Raw genomic sequence first — 10654 nt, 5'->3', positions numbered from 1 at the left:
CGCCATGCGAGGTGTTGGATAAGTTTGATATAGGGTGGCGGCTTCGAAGCGTAGAAAAAAATCCAGGTAAATGAAAGTGTAAAATTGTGTTGTTGAAAATTTTAAGTACTAAATTCCTAAATTTGTACTTAACTCCGTTCTACGGGTAACATGGTTGTTTGATATGAAAATAGGATAAAAAGCATCCGGAAAAATTAATTATCACGTTATAAGTATTCGTAAATGGATATGAAAAAACTTAACAAGGAATAAGTATTGGTAAACGGACAGAAAGTCGCAGGACAAAGGTTTAGATTAATTATTTTACAATTGTTTAAATATATGAGAGAAAGTTCTTGATGAATTGACTTTATTTATAGATAAATGTATTTAGTTGAGGAAATGATTAATTCGCCTTCAAATAGTTTTTTTTTTATCAATAACTTATAAAAAGGAGACATTTTTGACAGCATGACTTCAGTTAATTACCAAACCACTTTTGCAGATTGTTTTCTTAACAATCATTGTTCATATTAATATTCAAAAATAAATATTGTTTACAAGTCCGTTTCCTTTTAAAAATGTTTCAGAAAAATACTGAAACGTTTTTAAAATTAAGTTTATTCAAAGAAAAAAATATCCCAAAACTGAATCGTGACTTTTTACTTGTTACTTTTTGTTGTACGTTCTAAGTGTCAATCCTAGCAAACAAAAATTTGGAAATAAAATCGATTACAATATAATTCTATAGAAGGAAAAAGGGGGGTTAATGAACAAATTATTACTATACACTCACATACTTCTAAAAAGATTTGCATATGTAAGCTGTCTATAGATAATGTTAAATTATTTCAGGAGTTTCAATTAAATTAGGAGAAAAAAAAGATTATAAACAGTTTAGTTTTCAACGCCTACTACTACAAAAAATAGTGATTCTTTTTGTAGATTTGGTACTTCAGTTTCGACTCAAAATTTCCTATTGTAATTGTTAGATGCCAAATATTTAGGAGAAGATTGTATTTGTACTTTATGTAATTGTGGTGATATTGGCGACGCGATTCATTATATTATAGAATGTTCGGCAATAGACGAAAGTAGACAAACCCTATTTAAACGGGGTTTTGATCTCCAAGGACGCCACATTTTACATCGAATAAGATCTATATTTGTTAACGTTTTCAAATGAAATAACTTGAATTGAAAATTTCCCGACTATGTGAAGATTTCTTATATTTCTAAATGGCTTCAATTATTACATACAAAACGAAAAATTTATTTAACTTTTTTTGTAAAAACAATATTCATGTATTTTTATATTTTTTCCAAGGAAACGTGTTTTTTTTTTGTTTGTTTGCAAAGTTTACTTGTGTGTGTTTATAACCATCACCAATCAGTCCTAATTATTAAAGATCAAACGTTGTAATCAAAATGATGATTGGTATTGAATATGATCATCGGTCATGCATGACGTATCCCAAATAACTTCTTTAATGTTGGTTTGATTTTATCAAAACCAAAATTATAAGATCAAATATTAAATTATCTATCGAATGTATACCCTCAACGCTCACTAAAACATATATACATGTCCTGAGTGACTTTTTATGTCCTGTCTGCACTCAGGAGGTCCTGAGCGGTTTATAGACGTACCGTTAATTTACAGGCATATATTTGAAGCTTTTCTTAATTATGTACATTATCTATAGGTATACATGTATCAGACAAAAAAAATTTCCAATGAACTTAGTTCTAGTTATCTTAGTTCCTAGTCACAGGCACTTGTCTCAGAAAAAAAATGTCCTATATACTTTTAATGTTATATTAAGCAGGGACTTTCTATACTAAGTTAGTATAGAAAGTCCCTGTATTAAGGTATATAGGAAACAAAATTCTGAGACAAGTGCCTGTGGTCCTAGTGTGAAATAAATCCACTGGGAATTGGCCTTTTTAAACACATCTATATATACGTTTTCTCAAGGGTTTGTACATGTAAAGTGAAATTATGTTTACTCAATGCGTAGTTACATAAGTTTATTTCCTACTTTTTTCTTCTTTATTTTATATAAATGATTTTTTTTTTTTAAATTTTAACATTTTTTTCTTCGAAAGAATTGTAGTGTTGCAATAGGGAATGGACACAGATACTTAACTACATTTAACGAAAAAAAATTTGTGTAATGTCATCAATCTGTATTACACATAGACAGGATGTTCTCTAGAAAACTATGATATTTCTAATACGTTATACACACCCTAGGGTACACGCACTGTCGTAATGGAAAATTACTGCATGCTTTAATTACCTGTAATCAGCCATGCAACAAATCAGTTGACTGACCATGTCATTACAGTTTAAAAAGTTTTTCCTCAGATCAAAACGGAATATTCATTTTAACTTTAAAATTTAAAACTTTAAAAAGTAAACTTTGATATAATTATGACGTTAAAGAATTTAACAATTTAAAAATCGGATTTTCCCAAAGATTAAGATACAATTATATTTATTATTCTGGGACTGACAGATATATCACAGGCACTTGTATCAGAATTTTTTTCCTATATACTTTTATTAAAGTATATAGGATTTTTTTTTCTGAGACAAGTGCCTGTGAGATATATGCATGCATAAGTCCCAGACATATATAATTGTAAATCAAAATGATTAATATAATTACTGGGAAATAATATAATGTTTCAGTTATGTTGATGTCACAAATACACATGAATTATTTGATGATGCATGCTGGAATTTCTTATCTAACTGCATGACGGTGACCACAGACATATATATATATATATCCATTTACTAATTCTATAATTTCTTGAGAAAAAAAATCAGGAGGGAAGTCAGAGGGAAGTGAAACAAACATTTTAAGCTTTTATTAAAAATTGTTGGGAAAACAATAAAATACGACACTGAGTTTTGAAAAAAGAGTTTATGATTGGTCTTAATTTTTTTTTTTTAATAAAGATAGAAACAATTTTTTGTCCCAAGAAAAAAAAACAATGCCCCCTTTTTAGCCAAACCGACACACGCCGATGAATGAAGAATTCCAAGTAGGGTCACAAGGTCACATTTTAAAACTTTTTCAGTCGCCCAGTCTCAAAAAGCAATTTTGACTGGCATTGTTTTTAGTCGAATTATGTTTTTGCAGGTCAGGTTGCAAAGTGGCAGGTCGCGATCGGATTTGACAATGTCAAGTTGACAACGGTCCTAAAAAAATATCCGAAAAAACGTTCAATACTTAATTGATAGGGGGTGTCGCTGGGGTTCTGTTACCCCACCCTATTCATATAATTTAGATCTTAAAAATGTATTATACCTTTTCATATATTGCGAGGGTAAAATTGTAACCTTTTCCAATATTGGTTGGTTTTCGTGGGGTGTGTTGGAAAAGTGGAATATTTAAGGCTAAGATTCTGTATGTAATGTTTACTTACGGTGAGACTTTCGGCTGTGAAAAAATGACAGGGCTTTTCATATACAAGTAATTGGAACTTTATCGACCTTATCATATATTTCTGATAGTTTTCCCCACCTATTCCCATATTTTCAAGCTGGAAAAAGTGACCTATTCCAGCGGCACGTCATATCACCTTGTATATAGGAAGTGCCCCCCCCCCCCCCCCCCCCCCCGAGTAAAATACACAAATGTATAATACCTTAATTCAGGAGCAGTCTGTCTTTACCGTAAATAACTTCGAGATTAATATGTAAGTTTACTTTGCTAATCGATGTTCCTGTAATTCAGATTTAAATTTATTTGTGAGACCCCCGTCACTTTTTATATTCACTCAAAGAAAGGGGTTCTCCGTTACTGGGAAAATCCAAGGACGTATTGTGTTAGTTATACGTCCTTGGAAAATCTTATCTGATTCAGGATCAATTTATCGGTTACACTCCCCTATCACCAGTGATTCTTTGTGAACTGACATTCTGAAGGTATACTGTTGACTATTAATTTGCATGATTAGTTACAGATGTCGACTCGGACTACTGCAGAAGACAATAATTCAGTTCACTGATTTAGATTGAATAGTGGTTCGGTTAATCCCCTCTTCCCCAAACAAGTAAGAATTAGGTTACATCTTTTGGTAGTCCAAATAATTATGACGTCTACTCGGTCTAGCAAGGCTATTTTTTTTTTTTTATGCCCCCGCCGTAGCGGTGGGGGCATTAAGTTTTACCCTTGTCCGTCTGTACGTACATACGTCCGTACGTCCCAAAATTGGTTTCCGTTCTCTAACTTGAGTTAGCCTCAACCAAATGTTAAAGTAAAAACTTATACACAATGCTTATTACCACAAAACACAGATCAAGTTTGAATTTTGGTGGCGTCACTTTAACCGTTCTAGAGTTATGCCCCTTTATAAATGGAAAAATTGCAAAATTTTTAGTTTCCGTTCTCTAACTTAAGTTTGCCTCAACCAAATGTTATAAAACTTATACACAATGCTTATTACCACAAAACACAGATCAAGTTTGAATTTTTGTGGCGTCACTTTAAACTGTTCTAGAGTCATGCCCCTTTATAAATGGAAAAATTGCAAAATTTTTATTTTCTTCTAAATATCAAGTAATTTTTAAAATTGGAATTATCTCCCTTTGTCCATTATTATAGTTGAATCAACTACAATCAATGCTTTATACAATGCAATGTTTAATTTTGACTTCCACTGATAAAACACAGATCAAGTTGAATTTGGGTAGTGTCACTTTAACCATTATTGAGTTATGCCCCTTTATAAATTGAACGATTGCAAATTTTTAGTTTCCATTCTGTAACTTAAGTTTGCCTCAACCAATCATTATGAAACCTATACCCAATATTCATTACCACAAAACTAAGATCAAGTACAAATTTTTTGTTTCCGTTTTCTAACTTTAGTTTGCCTCAACCAAATGTAATGAAACTTATACACAATGCTTATTAGTACATAATACAGATTAAGTACGAAATTAGGTGGCGAAAAATTACCATTCTTGAGTAATGTCCCTTTATAAACATAAAAATTGCTGAATTTTTCGTTTCCGTTCTCTAACTTTAGTTTGTCTCAACCAAATGTTATAAAACTTATACACAACCGTTCTAGAGTTATGCATGTTTACAAATAGAAAAATTGCTGAATTTTTAGTTTCTGTTCTCTACTTAAGTTAGCCTCAACCAAATGTTATGAGACTTACACACAATGCTTATTACCACAAAACTCAGATCAAGTTCAAATTTGGGTAGCGTCACTTTTACCGTTCTTCAGTTATGTCCCTTTATAATTTTTCTATCTATCTATCTTCATATTTCCGCACTCAGTCACAACTTTGACTATTACGTGCCCAGAAAAAAGTTAAAATAGCCTTGCAAGACGTCATAATTATTTGGACTAATCTTTTGGCAAATATGGTCGTACCACAGGGGTTTGTTACAATTTGCCGGGTTTTCTATCCTTACGAACCCTGAAAAACTTACCAGGCCAGGTGATAATAAATCTGTCTCCCCTTTTTATCCCACCAGAAAATCAAAAGGTTGTCTCCTTACAGGTACATGACAAAAACATATACAAATATGGTATCATTGCCAATGTGACGGCTCTTCAACAGAAACTTAAACCGTAGAAGTTAACAACTATATAGGTCACCGTACAGATTTCAACAATGGGCTAAAAAGCCAAACTGCGTAATAAGCTACAAAAGGCTAAAATAGATAGACAATATCTGACAAGGGTAGAAATGTTCAGAATGTTGAAAAAAAAATTTACTGTCCATTTGCATCAAAACTAGCAGCTGACTCATAGGAGTTGTTGCCTTAAATACAGATTTTAACCATTTTTTTTTCTTCATATTTCTTGAATTTGCCTTTTTATCTTGAAAACTGTAATAATTAAAGAGAAACTTAAATCTTATTAAAAAGTTATTGCTTTTCAATGATGATTTTGATCCAGTTTTTGCAAAAACATGGAAACTTTAAATCTTGGGTAAACTCCTTATATTATACTGCCTGGTCTCGTGGTAGCGTGTTCACCTCACGTGCAGAAGGTTGTTTATTTTGAACCCAACCGGGTAAAACCAAATACTTTAAAGTTGGTATTTGCTGCTTCTCCCTTAAGCATGCAGTATTATTAAGGAGTAAGAGCAAATACTGGTTTGTTCAGAGTCAGAATAATGTGTCAAGGTAAGGTGACATGTCTCTCTGAGAACTAGTGTAAGAGATAAATTGTCTGGTCAGACAAATATAACTAGTATAAAAAGTCCATGGATACAGAATTTACTAGTATATTTAGTCCGATGTCAGTAATTTATGTCCCCAGACTAATTTTCCTAGTCCATGACATCACTATTCCTAGGTAATAACATGAATAAGGCCCCTATATTTGGTGAATGGAATGATTGTGAGATGCACAGTCTGTCTGGCATGTTTTATATGACCTTGACCTCATTTTCATGGTTCATTGGTCAATGAAAAGTTTATGCATTGTTTTGTCAGTTTATCATATGCTTTAAGCAACAGGTAAATTATATTTGGCGGATGTAACGATTGTAAGGTGTGCATGTCTGTCTGGCAGATTCATATAACCATGATCGCATTTATGGTTCTTTGGTCAATGCTAAGTTTTCTTAGTTTTTTATACGGTCATATATTGGTATGACGTTGGCGTTATCGTCGTCCGAAGACACATTGGTTTTCGCACTCTAACTTTAGTTTAAGTGAATGGATCTCTATGAAATTTTACCATAAGGATTGATTTTGGGGGTTATGGTACCAACAGTTAAGGAATTAGGGGCCAAAAAGGGGCCAAAAATAAGCATTTTTGTAACTTCCAGACAAAACTTGTGTGTTAGTGTATGGATCTCTCTGACATTGTACCACAAGGTTCCATATCACACAGGGAATGCTGGGATTGATTTTGGGGGTAATTGCCTCAAAATATTAGGAATTAGGGGCCAAAAAAGGGGCAAAAAACAAGCATTTTTCTAGTTTCATGACAATAACTTGTGTGTAAGTGTATGGATCTTTCTGAAATTGTACTACAAGGTTCCATATCACAAAGGGAAAGCTGGAATTGAGTTTGGGGGTAATTGCCCAAAATGTTTAGCAAAAAGGGGCCAAAAATAAGCATTTTTCTAGTTTCCAGACAATAACTTGTGTTCAAGTGTATGGATCTCTCTGAAATTGTACTGCAAGGTACCATACCACAAAGGGAAGGCTGGGATTGATTTTGGGGGTAATTGCCTCAAAATTTTAGGAATAAGGGGCCAAAAAGGGGCAAAAAACAAGCATTTTTCTAGTTTCAGGACAATAACTTGTGTGTAAGTGTATGGATCTTTATGAAATTGTACTACAAGGTTCCATATCACAAAGGGAAAGCTGGGTTTGAGTTTGGGGGTAATTGCCTCAAAATTTTAGGAATAGGGGCCAAAAAGGGGCAAAAAAAACAAGCATTTTTCTAGTTTCCAGACAATAACTTGTGTATAAGTGTATGGATCTCTCTAAAATTGTACTGCAAGGTACCATACCACAAAGGGAAGGCTGGGATTGAGTTTGGGGTGATGAATCATAAGGGGGTTCAAAAAATTGGGGGGGGGGGTTCCCTTTTTTTCCTTTTTTTTTCTTTAAAATTTTCCATTTTAAATTGGTTATTTCTGATTTATATATAAAAGCAAATAATAATGATATGGTTTGAATAGGTAAATTAAAAACTTTTAAGTTCTTAGACCACATTCATTCTGTGTCAGAAACCTATGCTGTGTCAAATATTTAATCACAATCCAAATTCAGTACTGTATCAAGCTTGAATGTTGTGTCCATACTTGCCCCAACTGTTCAGGGTTCGACCTCTGCGGTCGTATCAAGCTGCGCCCAGCGGAGCATTTTATTCATTTTATCAGATATTATAAGCATATGTCTACTTGTTGGTGTATGGAATGACTACAAGGTGTCATATAAAAATAAGAAGATGTCTGTCTGCCAAGTTTAATATTACTGTGACCTCAATTTCATAGAATATTGATAATATCAAGCAAAAATGATGAGCAAGACAAGATACAAATGATCCAAAATTGTCAGTTGCCTACTCATTATGTAATAGTAGTTATTGTCATTAAATGATAATGTTTACCCTTTTATGTGTAGGGCAAGAACATTAAAGATAAAGGGAAACTATAAACAAAAGAAATTATCAACAAAAATAGATTCACAGACATCAACAAAGCCTAAATGGTAAGTCCACTTCTATAAAAGTTATTGCCCTTGAATAATGATTATTATGAAAATAAGATGTGGTATGATAAATGAGAAAACTATCCACCAGAGTTCAATTAAGTGGATGTAAGCAATGCAGTTACTTATTAGAGGCCAATGATGACCTGTAAATAATGACAGGCAAAATATGGCAGGGTTGATATAAAAATAAGAAGCGGTACGATTGCCAATGAGACTTTTCTCCAATAGAGATCAAATGACATTAAATTTAACAAAATTAGTTCACTGTACAGCCTTCGACAATGAGCAAACCCTATACTGCATAGTAATCCATAAAATGCCATGAAATAACAAATGTAAAACAATTCAATAAGGGCATGGGTCATTTAAAAAGGGCATGGTGTCTATTCCATGCTAAACATGCTTGGGGGAAACACCATAAAGGTGAAAGCTAAGTGCCTGATTTTTGCACAAAACAATAAACAAAAAACAAATATGATATATAGCAACAATTTACAACCACTGAATAATAGACCCCTGACTTGGGACAGACACTTACAAAATGTGGCATGGTTTAACATGTTTGCTGGCGCCAAATCCTCCTCTAATTAAGGACAGTGGTGTAAGTGTCAGTTCAATATAAAAACTATAAAATCAGTTGAAAAGGGTTTTTTTCTGCTCTTGGGTCAGGTTATTTAAGGAATGACTATAATATTTTTTCTGTCTATGAAGAAATAAAATCAAAAATGTGGTGCACACTGAATAACCCGCGTAGCGGGTTATTTTAAAGTGTGCACCACATTTTTTATGTTTTTTCGAATAGACAGAAAAAATATTACAGTCATTTCTAATAATTTAATTCTAAATTCCATTTTAAACTGGAGTAAACCATGAAAAAACGTTGATGACGTCACAGTCACATGACAAAATTATGTCTATGAGCTGATAAACAAAACAACGTCAGCCAATCAGAAGATGCGTTACATCCAAAATTGAATTATTTTGATACATTCCCGTTTTCATTCTCAATTTTATTAACTCATTAGAATGCAACAAAGCAGAAAAACAGCTACCAAAAACACAGACCGGATGTGGCTGGAAATTTATTCTTTCCCTTTAACAAAAAAGACTCAACATACAGATCTATTAGTACTCACAGTTACTGACAGCTAATTCAAAGCAAATATCAACTAATAAAATAAACATTTAGTGAACACCCAACCCACCCCTAACCTGGGACAGTGGTTTTAATAACAGCACAACATTTGAACAAACTGTAAACATTTGTTGCAATTGGCTTAACTCGAAAGACTGCAACAAGACACAAAAAACAACTAATATGAAAACCATAGACACAAAGCACTGAAATAAGAGTTCTTACAATTTTAAATATTCAAATGAAATTTTTATCAAAATGTACATAAATATGATAAAATAGCCATTTTATTGCTGTATTTCTCTTCATTTATAATTTTTGAGTTTTGTGTATTTGTAGGTCAGACATCTTGGTTTTCATGATCATCATTCAACAGGTCAATACTGAACAGCAAACTTAAAGTTGATATTTTTCTACATAGTGTGACTTTTTTATTAATTTGAAATGGAATGTGTTTTTTTTCCTACATAAGAAAGAGGAAATTTCAACATAATTACTATAAACAAAAAGGAGTCATATCATCATGATCATAGATGCTCAAGAACTTAATTAATCATGTAAATGCAACAACGTAATTATCAATTGAAAGAAGGGAGGAATGAAAAAATATATTAGTATTTTGTTGTCCAAATGAACTTGCTTTGTCCACTCATTTAAATCGCTCCATCCAATAAAGATGTACGGAGGAAGATTTTTGAAGAACAGATTGCATAAATGTTTTGTCTTAGAATTGTAGGAATATTCTAGTGGATGAAATAATTTATTTACTTGACTCTTATATAGTGGACTGAATAATTGTTCATAGCAAGCTGAAACAAGAAAACTAAAACTTAACAGGAAAAGTCTTTATTTTATAAATTTACAAATATAAATGTAATATTATGAACACCACAAAGGAATAAGATTCAAATCATTTGCATATTCATGTATTGCAATGGAACTATAACAAAGAAAACTTTACCTCATGAAAAGAGTAAACTATTAACTGTGCTTTGTCAATTTATTCAGTCAGAATATGAAATATTTTTTTCAGTTCTATTTTTCATAATAAAACAAAGAAGACAAAGATTTCAAATCAATATTTTTTTCTTTTATTAAGACGTCATCATTTTATTTCAGTTAAAGGATTTTATTTTTTGACTTTAAATATTATTATATTTCCAAAATAATAATAATCTTTATTGTCATATAAACAAATTAAAAACATGTTTGTGACAAAATGAAAAAAACCAAAAATACACTCATATATATATTATAAACTTTTTACTACCAAACAGAATTCATTGTAACATACACATTACTGTATATTTATAATTTGAATTCC

The 10654-nt window shown here is 32.0% G+C and overlaps 1 long non-coding RNA gene across 1 annotated transcript; it reads left to right on the top strand.

Annotated features, from left to right (window-relative positions):
- Positions 1-7568: 7568 nt before the first annotated feature.
- On the top strand, positions 7569-10399 carry LOC127734530 (uncharacterized). The gene is made up of 2 exons (XR_007997645.1): positions 7569-8192; positions 9670-10399. It is a non-coding gene; the product is annotated as an uncharacterized LOC127734530 (long non-coding RNA).
- The last annotated feature ends 255 nt before the right edge of the window (positions 10400-10654 follow it).

This window comes from Mytilus californianus, unplaced genomic scaffold, assembly GCF_021869535.1.
Source record: "Mytilus californianus isolate M0D057914Y unplaced genomic scaffold, xbMytCali1.0.p SCAF_3, whole genome shotgun sequence".
In the NCBI taxonomy this organism is placed as follows: Eukaryota; Metazoa; Mollusca; class Bivalvia; order Mytilida; family Mytilidae; genus Mytilus; species Mytilus californianus.
This window is presented reverse-complemented; position numbering and strand designations above follow the sequence as displayed.